The sequence below is a fragment of the Vicia villosa genome, linkage group LG4 (assembly GCF_029867415.1).
Source record: "Vicia villosa cultivar HV-30 ecotype Madison, WI linkage group LG4, Vvil1.0, whole genome shotgun sequence".
Lineage (NCBI taxonomy): Eukaryota > Viridiplantae > Streptophyta > Magnoliopsida > Fabales > Fabaceae > Vicia > Vicia villosa.
This window is the reverse complement of record NC_081183.1, coordinates 75,186,678-75,201,902: the sequence shown is the minus strand read 5'-3', so window position 1 is coordinate 75,201,902 and position 15,225 is coordinate 75,186,678. Positions and strand designations below refer to the sequence as shown.

Sequence of the window (15,225 nt, the reverse complement as noted above, 5' to 3'; positions counted from 1 at the left end):
TAATGTAACACCCCGATTTACCCCGTGTAATATTAATAAAATCAGAGTATAAAAATCATCATTTAAAATAATTCTTTGAAACCAGGATGTCACATTTTCTTCATAATACGAAAAACAAATGCTCATAATCATAATAGATACATAACACGTATAGACAGATGAATTAACCAAAACGATATAGTCTTCAAAAGAAACAACTTTCAATTACGCACCGGAATTCAACATATTCAATCTTAGAAATGTCATAACATCTTAATTCAACAAAATCGGCTTGAATATGTAAACATACTTCAATAAGCAATTAAAATTTCAACAAGAAACAAATAGCAAATAATAACGTTCATCCCCTCGAGTGCTACGTATCAGAGCGACAATCCCGACTCGATCTACTTGAAGGTAACTAGCCTTCATTCCTGATTAACTACACGTTACCGACATAGGGGTAACATTCAAACAGAATGGGTGATATATCTTATAATATAAATGAATTCATGATAAATAATATAGGAGATATAGATCATACATAATTTCACCATTTCGTGACACATTCGCATCGTTAAACAATCAAATCATCATCACATCGTCCTAATGAAAATGCAAAGCAACTGACACTGTGCAAATGGATGTGGTACCATCAGGGCATGATCCCCCAACTTAAAATTTCCAATTAATAGAGGCATCAACAAGGCATAAGTCTTCAATTTTAAAACAAGGCATAAGCCTTCAACTTTAAAGTTTTGCCAATCCAGGCCAACTTACAGAGGATGAGCTCCCAACTTTTATGCTATGAATGTGACCACATATGAATGCAACAACAACACAACAACTACAACAAAAAATAGACTTTGGCATAAGCCTACAACTTGAATTTTTCAATTAATAGAGGCAAAACAAAAACATCAACAATTTTTCAACAACCACAACATAAGAACGATAGCAACAATCATCAACAATAGCATAACAACGACAAGAATTTCACCACAAGGCATAACCCTTTAACAAACGCCAATATAGTCCTTCACTTCATCGTCATAACAACTTCAATTCATCATGTTATTCACACCTTATCACAGACTTCATATTACACACATAATCATAACATCATCAATTCATCATAATAACAAGAAACATCATCGTACACATGTAAAGTAACAACATGACATGGTTAACTAAACTTCTTAATAAAAGCATATTTATCGTTAATTCATCACAAGGCATCATTATCAGCTCATACTGATCGAATGCGTACAACCAATTGCATCAAACATACAACATCATTATCAGCTCATATAGATCGAATACGTCAACTAGTGTAAGTTTTATTAAATAATTATGTACTGGTACCCAACTCATTTTTATAAGATAGGAATTTATTTTAGCTTTCCAACAGTCCAAACGGAACGTCAAACGGACACCCGAGTCAAAAGTTATGGGTTTTTTGAAGTTTAAGGAAAAAACATTTTTACTCAGGGGAACCCGGTTCCCCTATTTGGGAACCACAGTTCCCTAAGTTTCTGTTTAAGGTAACCCGAATCCCCTATTTGAGAAACTGATTCCCCTTATTAAAAATCACATTTTTGCGCTCTAGAAACTCTGGGAACTCGATTCCCTTATTTAGGGAACCGGTTCCTGCTGTAGTAGACCAAAAATTTGTTGTTTTACTCTTATGAACCTCAACCCTTCAATACCTCAAAAACCCATATTTTCCCCATACGAAAATCACCAATAATCGTAGTTTTTCAATGCAAATACAAACATCATACCATTATTCATATACAACCATCAATTCTTTCAATTGCACAAACATTACAAAGCATTCACAACAATCATAAGCACATCTAAACACAAATTCTTCGCACATCCATGGATATACAATTATGAAGCCCAATCTCTATGATACCCATCATCATGTCAACCCTTAGAGAGTAAGAAACCCACCCTTACATTAGCAATTTTCTTTAAAAGTTTCTCTACCAATGGAGGTTTTCCCTTTTGCCATAGCTCAACTTCTCTCTATTTCACGTTCTCTTCCAAAATTCTGCAACTTCCCTAATTTCTTCTAATTCCCTCATTTTATTAATTCCTTACTAACTTTCTTCTTTCTAATGAGCTTAACATCACACCCCCCCTCAATACTCCTACTAACACATTTTGTGGTCCAATCACTATTTAATCAATTATTCCATCGTTATTATTATTATTCAGTCTCAATAATAATTATTATTCCAATCATATTAAATCATCTAATCTTCTAATAAATTAAACCAAATAAATAATTACAACTAATTATATCTATTTGATTCCACCACTTATAAATCAAAGGCACTACCCTCTATTCTAAGGATACATACCCTCCGATACCACAATCATCATATAACATCATGGCAAATTATCCTATAAATTAACAAAATATCTAAATAACACTAAATTTTAGAATAACGAAAACTGGGTGTTACAACTCTCCCCCACTTAAAAGTTTTTCGTCCCCGAAAATTCACCCGATTTAAACAACTCTCAGATACCACTCTCGCATTCTACCTTCCGACTCTGAAGTCATGTTTAGCAATACCTCGTCTACTACTCCTCCAAATATAATGATAACACAATGACAATCAAACTAATTGCACATGCTAATCATTCAACATCTTCGTGACATAGCAGTTTAATAACAATAGCAACCACTTAACAACATTTCAATGTAAAAGCAATTCAATTTACAACAACAACAACATACATAGATTCGTCCTTGGTTAGTCAAGCGTGTACTCTACCACATAATAGTCATCATAGCACATTTATACTTGGATATACAAAATCATGGTAAATAATCACATTATCATTACAACAACATCACTCACAACGTCACATCATCCTCATAGTGACATCAACACAACCAACATAGTCATACTTTGTCATAATATATATAATATTACTCATTGTTCTGTATAATCAACTGATACAACGTCACAACAGCTATAACAAAGTTATTATAATATCACCAAACCCAATTCTATGATAACATATATTATGATATTGCAACAATTTACAACGAACACCTTTAACTTAGTCGTCACGCCACACATCAACTATACCACACACTACACCAAAAACGGTATTTAATAGCGCTTTTTTTGCCATTTAATAGCGCTTTTAAGCGCTATTAAACCCCCCGCTATTAAAGGTTAACTACATATAATAGCACTTTTAAAGCGCTATTAATAGTGAAGTATTTAATAGCGATTTCCTAAAAGTGCTATCAAAGTATAGTTAGGGCGTTGCCACTTCATGAGTTTTATGAATAAACTTTAATAGCACTATTTAGAAAGTGCTATTATAGCTATCTAATTTAATACCACTTTTACACAAAACGCTATCATTGACATCTCCTATCAAAAGCATTTTTCTCTGCCAAAAACCAGATAGAGCATTGATAAAATTACATAAATTTAAAATATAAAATATGAAAAGGAATATTTAAAAGTAATCACAAACTATGAATAAATACATAATAGAAAAAACTTTTACATACTAAAGGCACAATACATTAGAAATATTTAGTTTACATGATCATTCTTTTTTGCACTAATTTAAATCACTAAATGGGATCAGGATACTACTTTAGCATATTTCATAGGGCCACCAAATTATATCAATTAATAATCTTAACATCAGTTACATTATGCTCCAACAGTTCACAAAGTTCATAAACCACTACAAAACATCTCTGTTATCACCCTGCATCCATCTAGCCTTGACACAAACCAAGCATCCTGTGAACTTCTGTATGTACTCAACTAATCCAAACTACTAGCTCCAGAAAAATCAGAAAAAATCCACCTGTATGTATGATGTTAGCAACAACACCAATCAGCTCCCAAAATAGTCATTTTTCCATGACTTTCAAAGTATAAGAGGCGCCATGGATAATAACAATGTATAACAAAGTCTATGAGATATATGTACCTTAGGTGCATTTGTGCATATTCTAGAATCAAAATCATAATATCACCTTAGTTTTGAAAATAGAAAATAGAGAGCAAACTAACAATTAAACAGATGACAAAATAAGACAAGACAAGTAGCTTCCTTTTTCAACCAAGTTCTAAATAGGATCATGCCAAAGATATTCATGAATATAAATTCTTAACGAGGTATGTGAATAAATATGGGAAAAAACTAGTGTCAACCATCTTAGTAATCAATAATCTCTTAGTCATGAAAAAAAATCACAACTCATTGTGCAAACAAAATCAAGCTATAATCAATAAATCACATAATTATGAAAGATAGGGAGTTCAAAAATTAATGAAAACCATCTTAGGAATCCCTTTTATAGAGTCCTTAAAATATCCCTTATCTTTTTTCTCTTCTATTTTGTTTCACTCCATATTTAATAATTTCATGAAAACCTTATTAATAATAGATATATTATAATACACTTGTAATAAATTCAAACCATCTTTCTACTTAATGTTTCCATTCAATCTATGAAACAATGTTTAGAGTGGATATAACATGAATAAAAACAAAACAAAAACCAAATGAAATAAAATTGCTCACAAAATAATGAACAAAGAAACAAACCTATAAAGGAAAATGAGTTCTACACTAGAACTTGCCTTAACTTCAAACTAACCTCTTTTATGCATATCCTTTGTCAATGCTTCACTATTGACTATCCACAGAATTTCTTCCAACTACTGAAGCACTTGCATCATGCATTGATGGAGTTTACTTTTCACCTAATATATAATCCTTTTATCACAACAATCTTCTTCCTGACAGGAATTTTAAGATACTTTTTGGACTTAAAAACCATAGGATCTACTGGATCCTCTATAACATACCAAATATTGAGTCCAAAAACAAAAATAATATAACAAGACATGAGATACCACTTAAAAATTGTAATACCCTTCTTATAACTCACAATAATAAGCAAATATTAAAATAAAATTGTCTGTCTAATTAATATGTATAAAAAATGACAAAATAGTGTTGAGAAATAAACACCTTAGGACATTCATATATATCAAAGAAAGCGAAAAGACTATAACAAGGTAGAAATCTCAGTATAGAAAGTGCATATCAAAATAAACTAATATGCTTAATATATATAGTTATTCAAGAATGATGTGCTTCAGAGGATGGTGGGTTCATAAAAGTACCACTTCCAGGCATTTATTCCATGCTTTAGAAATGTGTTTCTACTAAGAGTTGTCTTTTGGAGCTAGCAAGTCCAAACAATAACAAAAGATTGTTCTCATTAGGAGGGTGGGACCAATGACATTAGCCAAATGAATACTATTTTAACCCTAAAAAATGCTAGTTTAAAATAGTCATATATGAATAGGCCTTGGCAGCACGTAACACACAAATATAGTAGACTTAGTAACCAAACTCCTATCAATGAATACTCCATGGCCAAATATTTATTTGACCAGTGACAGTGGCTCATTCTTATTCTAACAATCATGATATTCATGGCTCATCATCATTAGTTAAAAGTTTAATTTGATACAGTGTGTAAAAGCATGATTTGAACTTCCTTTAACATATTATATGTTGTTACCACTGAAACAGATCAGCTGTTCAAAAAGGGTTTAACCTTTATCAGTGGTATGGATAAATAACATAAATCTGAAAGAGTTACCGTGGTAGTGTACATTCTATCTAAAATTCATGTAAAGGCTGCTATAACTTCTAATCAATTTTACAAAATCAACAAGTTTCACCTAGAAAGTTAGATTATTGTTGTTCAATAGCAAATTAATTTAAAACAAATCACACATACATAGGACAATGAGTAGTACCTCGCAAGTTGCATTGACGGTATCTGAACAAAACCACATATTCTCTCTAATGTTAAAGCATGTAACATATTCTCAAACCCAACCCTCTGTGCATCAACCAGTGTTCATTCAGGTTCTACATGCTACAATACTCATCAAAACAAGGAAAATTAAAAACTTGTTTTGATCAAAAGAGACACTATTGAACTTGTAGACACTCTGACTAAAAATAAAATAGTAGAAAGTACCTGCTCCTTCTAGCAGCAAGTGTGGAGCCAGAATATTTGTCGTGTACTAGAATTTTGGTTATTGGTAATGCAGGAGGAATCCATCTGTGAAAAGCAAAAACTTATGTGTTTATTACACACTAAATATAACTTACCCATCTAGAGACAACATTAAAATAAAATAAAAGGTCCATCAAGTCTTTTTCTTCCTCTTTTATATTCTATATTTTTACTATAAGCGTCAACAAGCCATATTACAAAAACAGTGGCAGAGGATTGCTTAGTGAGACTCTCAAAACTCTGCGTAATGCCCGAGATTGGCAGTATAGAGCGTGAAACTTGTAGGACTAATACTAGAATCTATATTGCTAAAGCTTCAAAGTAATCAATAATATGAAAGCAATGTGATTTAAATTCTAAAAGGTGTCATGAATTCAAATCATCTTCAGAAACTTACAACAAGGGAATATGAGCATGAAGGGTTGTGCGGCACACCTAAAAAAGACGACAATCCTATGAAACCTTAAATTCACAAATGAAAATCAATAAAGCACAAGAAACTAGTTAGAGAAGATTCATACACGAGAAATGTGAACGACGATAAAGATGAGGAATTCACGGTGGAAGTATTTGACAATATTTAAAATAAGGTTTACGACACAAACAATGCAAATCAAAAGGAGAAATTCGAGGGAAACCTCAAAAAGAAGATTGAGAAGTTACAGAGGTATAAAGAACTTATAAAACCCCACTAAACCAAGCACGAGCAACCAGAAGACAATACCCTTAAATAACTCCATTCTAACACTAAAACATTGACCCTTATAAATAATGATCCATGCACCCTCCTAACTTCCTACCATCAACACCACAAAAACTTATAAAAGTGAATCAAGACCCTAAGCCATGCTTAATTTCTATTTAGTCAAAACCCTAATTTGATAAAACTAGTGAAATTCAAAAACTAATTTCAATTGAGATTTTATATATTAGAAATACTTACCAGTCCAATCAAGTATCAAGGAAAATGAAACCCATAGCTTTAATGTGGAAGCAATTGAGATTGAGTATACCAAATTTCACGGTGGTAGACTGGTTGAGACACAGTCGTCTCTTCGTGTCCTTGTAAAGAAGGTTAAGGGTTTCACGAAGAAGGTTGGGACAAGTGATGATGCATTAGAAATCCTAACCCTAAATTTGGAGAAAAGAATGAAATTGGTTCATCACAGATGAGGGGGAGGTATTTAGTTCTATGAAGTCCTAACCCTAAATTTGGAGAAAAGAATGAAATTGGTTCATCACAAAAGAAAGTGAGTGAGAAAGTGAGATAGCTGTGTTACGAATAATAAAAAAATATAAGTCCATTATTTTTTTGTTATATTTTTTAAAAGAAAGAATAAATATCATTTAGAATATTGTTAGTTTTAATAAAATGGAAAACGTCGCCAGAATGCATCGAACACGCGACTTTACGTTGATGTGTTATTTTGGTGAAAGCTTTATATTAGCGCTTTTTAACAAAGTGCTATTATAGGAATACTACTTTATTAGCGTTTCACATAAAACTGCTATTAAACTCTCGCGTTATTTTTTTTCCTCTTCGTTAATAACCTATAATAGCATTTATAATCAAAGTGCTATTATAGATTTCAATTTCAATTTTTTAATAGCACTTTAAAAAAAAAGCGATATTAAATGAGTGCTATTAAAGATTAAAATTGTAGTAGTGACATCACACTGCAGCTACGCCATTCTCATCATCTACCTCAAAATCAATGTCCTCATATGATTTCCGTCAACTACCATATATACAAGTTTCACATCTGGCTTTCTTTACTATCCTCCAGAAATCAATGCCCACCTTTGATATTCCCAATTTTCCATTCGGCGGTGTTAGCTCGCATACAACTCAAGCCTCTGAATTGTCCAATAAGTCCTAATTCCTTCCTAGCCACTTATCCATTAGGTTCACATGAATTGGTGAATGACCATTCTCATGATAGAACATCAATCACCTTACACTCTATCAGGCTAGCAAGACAAGTTTATCCCATCCAGTATGATTTCGTCTATTATCGACAAGAGATTAAGGGTGATCAGTTCCACAATTTATCAATAGATAGCCGACGACCATAATGGAGCATAAACCGTCGTTACCAAACTATAATAGATTTCCTTTAGAACTCGTAATCAAGTCACCTAACGCACCATAATCCAACAATTTCCTTTGAGGTTTACAATTCTTTCCATAATTTCCTTCTCATTCGATCTTGTCAATGAGATACCATCATCTCACATATTACACAGTCTACTTCACACTCACTTAGCATCACGCAAACGTTAAGTTCATTCTAACTTAAGAAATGATAACACACCCAATACATTACAATTCATTGTGCTTTAATTGAAGTCTATATCCGTGTAGAGAAATTCAACAACATTCATAAATCCTTAGTTTCCTCCTAAACCTCACAACATCGAGGATCCATACATTTTCACATTCGTATCTCTTACCAATCATAATATCAATAATACCATTACCTTTCCTTCCTTCAATCCATTTGTCAACCACATATCGTAATTGACCTCATCCCAAACAACTGCGACAATAATTAATTAAGCTCAAAAGCTTCTCGTCTCCTCAATCCATATTCTAAGTCTCTCGACAATCACCATCATATACCATTTAAATCAATTCCGGGGACTAGAATCATCAATACTGAAAAGATCATTGCGCTAGCTTCCTAACGCTTCAAACAAAGACCCAAACAGAGTTACGGTCCAAAAGTTATGAATCCCCGAAACCTCATTCTTCTTATAACTTAACGGACACAGTAATTCGCCAAAAATTCTGTCTTCGAAACACCAAGGCTCCATTCCTTTTCACAAAACTACTCATATCTTCGAGTTCCGATTCTGACTCTCGAGTCACAAACACCCGACAACATCTATGATATCCAACAATATCTTGTGTGATTCCAACAATAAAATCCATGACAATTTATCCTTATGTTACCATTCAAAACATCGGTATCGCACACAATGGTAACTCAACACTGACAACTTCACGATCAATATGCAGTATTTAAAACATTGCAATCCTCTAAGAATATGCATCATTAAAACATCCCGTAATCTCACTTGACTTAGCTCCAAACAGTTCATTCCAAGGATAACGTTAACTCAACCAACAACTCGCTCTAATAACAAGTTGCCATTATCCCCGGAGAAACATTTCTCAGATAACTTTCTTGATAAACGATCAAATTTATACTACAAAGTTATGCTTTTTATACTAAACAATGCAGGGGTCACCTATCCAACACTAAGGGATGAATTCTTTGAAAAAATTACTAGCGAAACAAATAACATATCTATCTAAATTTATATCCAAGTCAATGTATTAATCCTTACCATTCTACAAAGTCTTTAAGAAATCATAGTTGTTTTTTGTGGATCCCTTACTGCGAGTGAGCCTTCAATGATTCAATAAGTTCCTTTAACAATATCATGTCTTGACCAAGTCCATTACATGTTCCAAGTTGGCTCTCTATTTAGCATCCACAAAAGGTGTCATAAGTTTGACACTAGTTGAATAAAATTAAAGAGTTCAATACTGTGTATACTTTAGAAGAAAAATATTGTAGGGATCAAATGCCCAATATTAGAAAACTAGTAAAATTGGTTTTTCCTGGGTGATTGCAACTAGGAAACCCAAACATTATTTTCATTCATATCCAGTAGTCATCAAAACTAACTTTCCCATAAAAAATATCTTGCAAAAGTTTGAGTTGTTAAAAAGAATAATGACATAGTCAATATAGCTCATCGAAAGGAATTGGAATATGATCAGTAGAAAGAAGTAACCCCAAACCACTTTCATCGTTATAAATTTCCATTTCAAGACATTTCTCTGAGGATAATATGGAATCAACCTTAAGTTGTATAGAATATGAAAATGATCACATTTCTTCATCACCAATAATAGTAGTAACATTTATTACAAATGGTGCAAGACAAACATCTCTAGTTGTGGGTAGACCTGAACATTAAGGGTAATTTCCTCTCAATAACCTTTTTCAAAATATTCCCACTTGCCATGTCATTTGTGAAATAACAAATAGAAACAATAAGCCATCATAAAGGCAAACCCAGATGAGGTAAATGCTAGGACATAACGAGGATGGAAAGGGCTTCTTTCCTCATGTTAGAAAGCAAAGTAATAAAATCTATCGAACATGTTGGATTTTGATTATTTAAAGACTATGTATAATTTTTAATTTCCCTAAAGGATTCCATGTCATCACCTTTTAAGTTTTTAGGAGTAAAATACATGTTTTACTCGCACATTGAAATGATCACACGACTAACTCCGGTTAAATTGCAGCCTACACAACGAGTCCATGATGCATATCATTTTGTAGAAATCTTTGGTAGGTAGGGAGGTCAATAAAAACCAATAACATAATCTAACGCGAGGGTACAACAAGATAATAAAGATTGAAGCAACTAGATAAAAAATAACCATCCTTTGGGTATGCCCCGAAAACTTCCGCCACAAGTGAAATACAAGACAAAATAGAAGCATTGGGTTTTACTAATCCATAAGGTGATACAATACACGAGGATTCAACGATTTGTACCTCCCGCATATAAGGTCTTGCATGCTAGGAAAGACAACAACCCATTCGCCATGTTTTCCAAAACATGTTTGAGAATCAAATGGTCGGATACCATCTGAATCAGAGTAGATGGTCGGTGAACCAAGATAAACAATGCTATAAACCTAGTACAAGTAGGACAATTTAGCGAGAAGAATCGGTATGTTGGGGGATACTGAGGAGCGTCACCCTTATATACGTGTCCACAAAGAAATGCATTAAAAATTAGCATTATCTCGTGAATGTCCCACCTACCCATATGAATGACCTATCCCTTAAGAAAAATATCCATAATCATGAGCAATAAAAAGGTTTAAATGGGAGAAGAGAAGAGGATTCCACCACAACATAAGAGAATCATATACCTTCCACACATGCAAAAACACATAACTTCATAACAAAGTAGCAAGCAGAAAGAAAGAAAGAATGAATTAATCTACACGACCTCCAACATGACATTCAATGATGGAACAAGGATATTTTAAGAAGACACATAATCAAAGTTGTGACGAGTTAGTAGACTAACCCTAAAAATCAAATAAAGTCCCAACTCCACCAGACCTAAACTATGGGTGTTAAAATTGGGTTATCTTTTTCACCTTCATCTTCTTCCTCTCCATGTCCACTTCCATTTTCTTTACCTCCCTTACCTCCTTCAAAACCATGTTATAAAAAAATGCAGTAGCACAATTTGAGCACTAACAATTATTATTCAATAAAAAAATAACTAAAAATCTCAAATTAAAAGCTTATTTGAATGAGTTTTAGTTTTTAATTTTTAAAAACTATTTTGTAAATCAATTTTATAAAATAGTTTTGAAGAAAAAAATAAAATATTTAATATTTTCACTTTTAAAAATTGTTTTAAAGATGTACAATAATATAATTCTTTTATTAATGGAAAGTGTAACACTTTTTCTTATTTTTCTAAAACTAAAAATCAAAACCTTTAAAACCTATTTTAGGATTTTAGTTTTTAAAACTTTTAAATTGAAGATAATTTGCAAAAAAAAAAAATAATAATTTTGTAAAATTAAACTAATAAATAAGTTTTATTGTCTTTAAATTTTTAAAACTAAAAAACAGTTTTGCAAAATCAAATCAAACAGACCCTAAATCTTTTCATCTTCTTCGAATCCTTTAATAACAAATGAAACTCAAATTACATGATTACAAACTCATATTTAAATCCTTCCCAAAAAAAAATCATATGAACTTTCCAAATCTCTTGTTTAACTTTGACAACAACTTTTCTAAATCCCTCGTTTCATGCTTACAAGTCCCTTAGAGTGTGTTTGGATGAGATAATTAGAAATTTTAAAGGAATTTAAAATTCAAAGCAATTCAAATGATTCAATTGAAATCCATTCATTTTAAATTATTTTGTTTGGATGAAGTATTAAGGTAATTCATTGTTAGATTTTTTTGGGTATTTTTTTATAAAATATAAATTTTTTGGACCAAATTAAAAAATTAAAAAGTAGGGACCAAATTGCAATTTTTAAAAATTTGAAGGACCAAATTGTAAATTTTAAAAATTATTAAGGACCAATTTGCAATTTTTTAAAAAATTTTGGGGTCAATTTTATAATTTTGGAAAATATGAGGACCAATTTGTAAAATTTGAAGAAATAATAATAACAAATACATTCTATGGAACATGAGAGGAATTTCAAATTCTTTGGTTTTTGGTGTCATTTCAAAATGATTAAATTTAACTTAGATGAAATACTCCATAAATTTCCATCATTTTAACAATTCTTCTTTTTTGTATCCAAACAATGGATTTTGGTCAAATCATTTTAAATTCCCTCAAAACATTATTTTCCCTCATTAAAATGCTTCATTCAAACATTAGATTCGGATGGATTTTGGGTTTTAATTTTTCAATCTCGTGTTGGTGTTGTTTATATTTATATTCTTATTGATTTCTGGGTTTCAAATTTTGACATTGATGAAAGTTTAACCCTTTTAAAAAATTTATTGATTTTGGAAGAAGATGATGGAACAAAAGTGAAGGTGAAGTTGTTGTTTCTATTAGAGATGTATGGTTGAGAGACAAATCATCATTTATAGAAAAAAGAATTTGAGATTTTTTTTTCTGAATTGATTAATGCCTAGATGAAAATGATATAGACAAATTTTTTTTTAACAGTATGATATCTTAGAGTTTAGTTGGGTATGAGTATTTTGTCCGATTAAATGCTAGTATTCAATATTAAATTATTTTTTGCAATTATTTTATTTTAAAATAAATTCAAAATCTAAATTAATTTACACTAAATGTACCAATATCCAATTATTTATTATGGTACATAAAAATTTATATTTTTTTATTCTTTTCATAAATATAAATTAAAAATTAAAAATTTATTGGTCTTTTAGTACGTTGTAATGCTGAGTCAAAATAAAAATAAATTATGTAATATTAAAAATGACACTTGTAATGTCAAATTAGCTAAATTTAACGTTTTTAAAAATAAAATAAAAAACTAACATGAAACCAGAAAGAAAAAATTAAATTAAGGGAAAAAAATCTAATTAAACCTTATTAAATAATTAAAATATTGAGAGCTTGAAAGACATATGAAAAAAGATACAATATGGTTTTCTGATTATAAAACATATTTAAAACTTAATCATCAAAACTTATTAAATAATTAAGTAGTTAATCTCTTAAAACTACTAACATAATTTGATTCTTCTAATCTCAATATATATACCTCCATCAAACTCATTTTTTATGGAGGAGGTTGTTGTTTATTATTTATGCTATACAAACATGTGCACTCAAACATAAAACACCTTCCGGTTCCACCAAGGAGACATGGATAACTTGGACACTCAGAGTCTGAAGTGCATGAATCGAGAAGTTCTGTGACATATAGAAGATTAAATCATATGTTAGTTAAAGGGGTAAGTGATTGAATATAAGGTGAATAAATAAATTTGAAAAAATTTTCTTACGACCATAGGCAACAAGAAATGAGGAAAGGAAGAGGATAATAGCACAAATGATGAACAGGAGACTTTTAGACATTTTTTTCCCACTTTGTATTGTATGTAGGAAACAAAAATTAGTTTATCAATTATTTATAATGTAAAAATGTCATGTTTTATCAAATTTCCCACTTGCAAGAAACCTTTTCAAATTCAGGAATCACCATAAAATGGCTCTTACACAATTGTATGAATTTCATTTTATTTAGCAAATTTCATTAACATCACTTTAAGGGTATTCAAATTCATTATAAAAATAGAATATCTTACTCTTTCGATGCAAGAAAGTAGATTATTCTATCAATCATAAAACACTAAACTATAGTTAACCAAATTAATAGAATCAACCTCTTTATTCTTCAAAAATATGGCTCCAAAACTCAAAAAACACACCAGTTGTTCTCGAAACAACATCATCTTCCAACCAACTGAATACTATTCCCTAAATATGTAAGGTGGTTGATTGATTCTATTTCATTGAAACAAAAGACATATTTTTTTTAATAAGCAACTCTTGTATTAACTAAAGGAGTATTAGGATTACTCCAACCCATACAAGAAAAACAAGACCAAAGAACCTAAAACAACAACATACTCAATTGCATAAAATCAGGTTTTTAAACCACTGATAAAAACTACATAAAATTCTATCCTTGAATCCTATAACAAGCCACCACCAAGAGTACCTCAAAATCTGAAGAAAAAAAAGAGTTCCTCTACATCCCATTCAACACTATTGAAAACTATATCATTTCTTAGTTTCCAAATACACCAACAAACTGATAGCCAGATAGCACATACCTTATTACTTGACATCTTTCCGGTCAAAACTTTAATGCACTTTAGCAAATGACTACAACACTTCACTTCATCAGATAAAACAACCTCCAACCTGTTTACCTTCGAAATCGGCAAACAGCGCTAGTCTCTTGTTAAAGGTGACTTGCGATATCGACTAGGGAATCTGAGGAAAATGTTTTGGATTCAAAGAGTTTTTTAGTGTTGTAGTTTGAAAGGGAGATGTTTGACACGACGTCGAACACTCTCAACATCGAAATTTATGGTTTTTGTAAAAGGTTATGAAATATCTAGCAAAACTAGACAATAGACATGTAAAGAAAATAACAAGGTTTGAAAGTAAACAAAATAACATTAAAATTTGTAGAAAAGTAGGTGATTCAAACGTACATAGCCCTTATTGCTTGGGTATCCTGAGTAGGTAGCGTATAGGCGTTTGCAAGTTTGAACCCCTTAAACTAAGTATAAAGTTCTTTGTTTATAATACAAAACGATAACTACTTTATGGCGGTTTTCGACCCAGTCAAACTCCCACGTTCTTCATCTTAACTTTCCGCAACGAAGATCCACGTCTCCCATTTTGTATTCCTTTTCCCTCTAAAACCTTCACTTGCATGATCTGGATTGTTCGTTTCGTCTTTGGGTTTTTGGTACTTCCAGGCCCATTTAATTATTTATGGACTTTCTCTTGGTCGACTAGGATCCAGGTCGACTCAAATATCTTTCTTTTCAAAGGAACCCTTTGAA

General features: G+C 31.4%; 2 long non-coding RNA genes across 3 annotated transcripts; both read right to left on the bottom strand.

Annotated features, from left to right (window-relative positions):
* Positions 1-3,535: 3,535 nt before the first annotated feature.
* On the bottom strand, positions 3,536-6,150 carry LOC131599262 (uncharacterized). 2 transcript variants are annotated; one of them, XR_009282679.1, is made up of 4 exons: positions 6,041-6,150; positions 5,814-5,935; positions 4,637-4,778; positions 3,536-3,837 (listed from the first exon to the last, which is right to left on the bottom strand). It is a non-coding gene; the product is annotated as an uncharacterized LOC131599262 (long non-coding RNA). The 2 variants fall into 2 exon arrangements; XR_009282680.1 differs by having other exon boundaries at positions 4,637-4,742.
* A 7,068-nt stretch (positions 6,151-13,218) lies between these two features.
* On the bottom strand, positions 13,219-13,818 carry LOC131599261 (uncharacterized). Its single transcript, XR_009282678.1, has 2 exons — positions 13,651-13,818; positions 13,219-13,555 (listed from the first exon to the last, which is right to left on the bottom strand). It is a non-coding gene; the product is annotated as an uncharacterized LOC131599261 (long non-coding RNA).
* Positions 13,819-15,225: the final 1,407 nt, after the last annotated feature.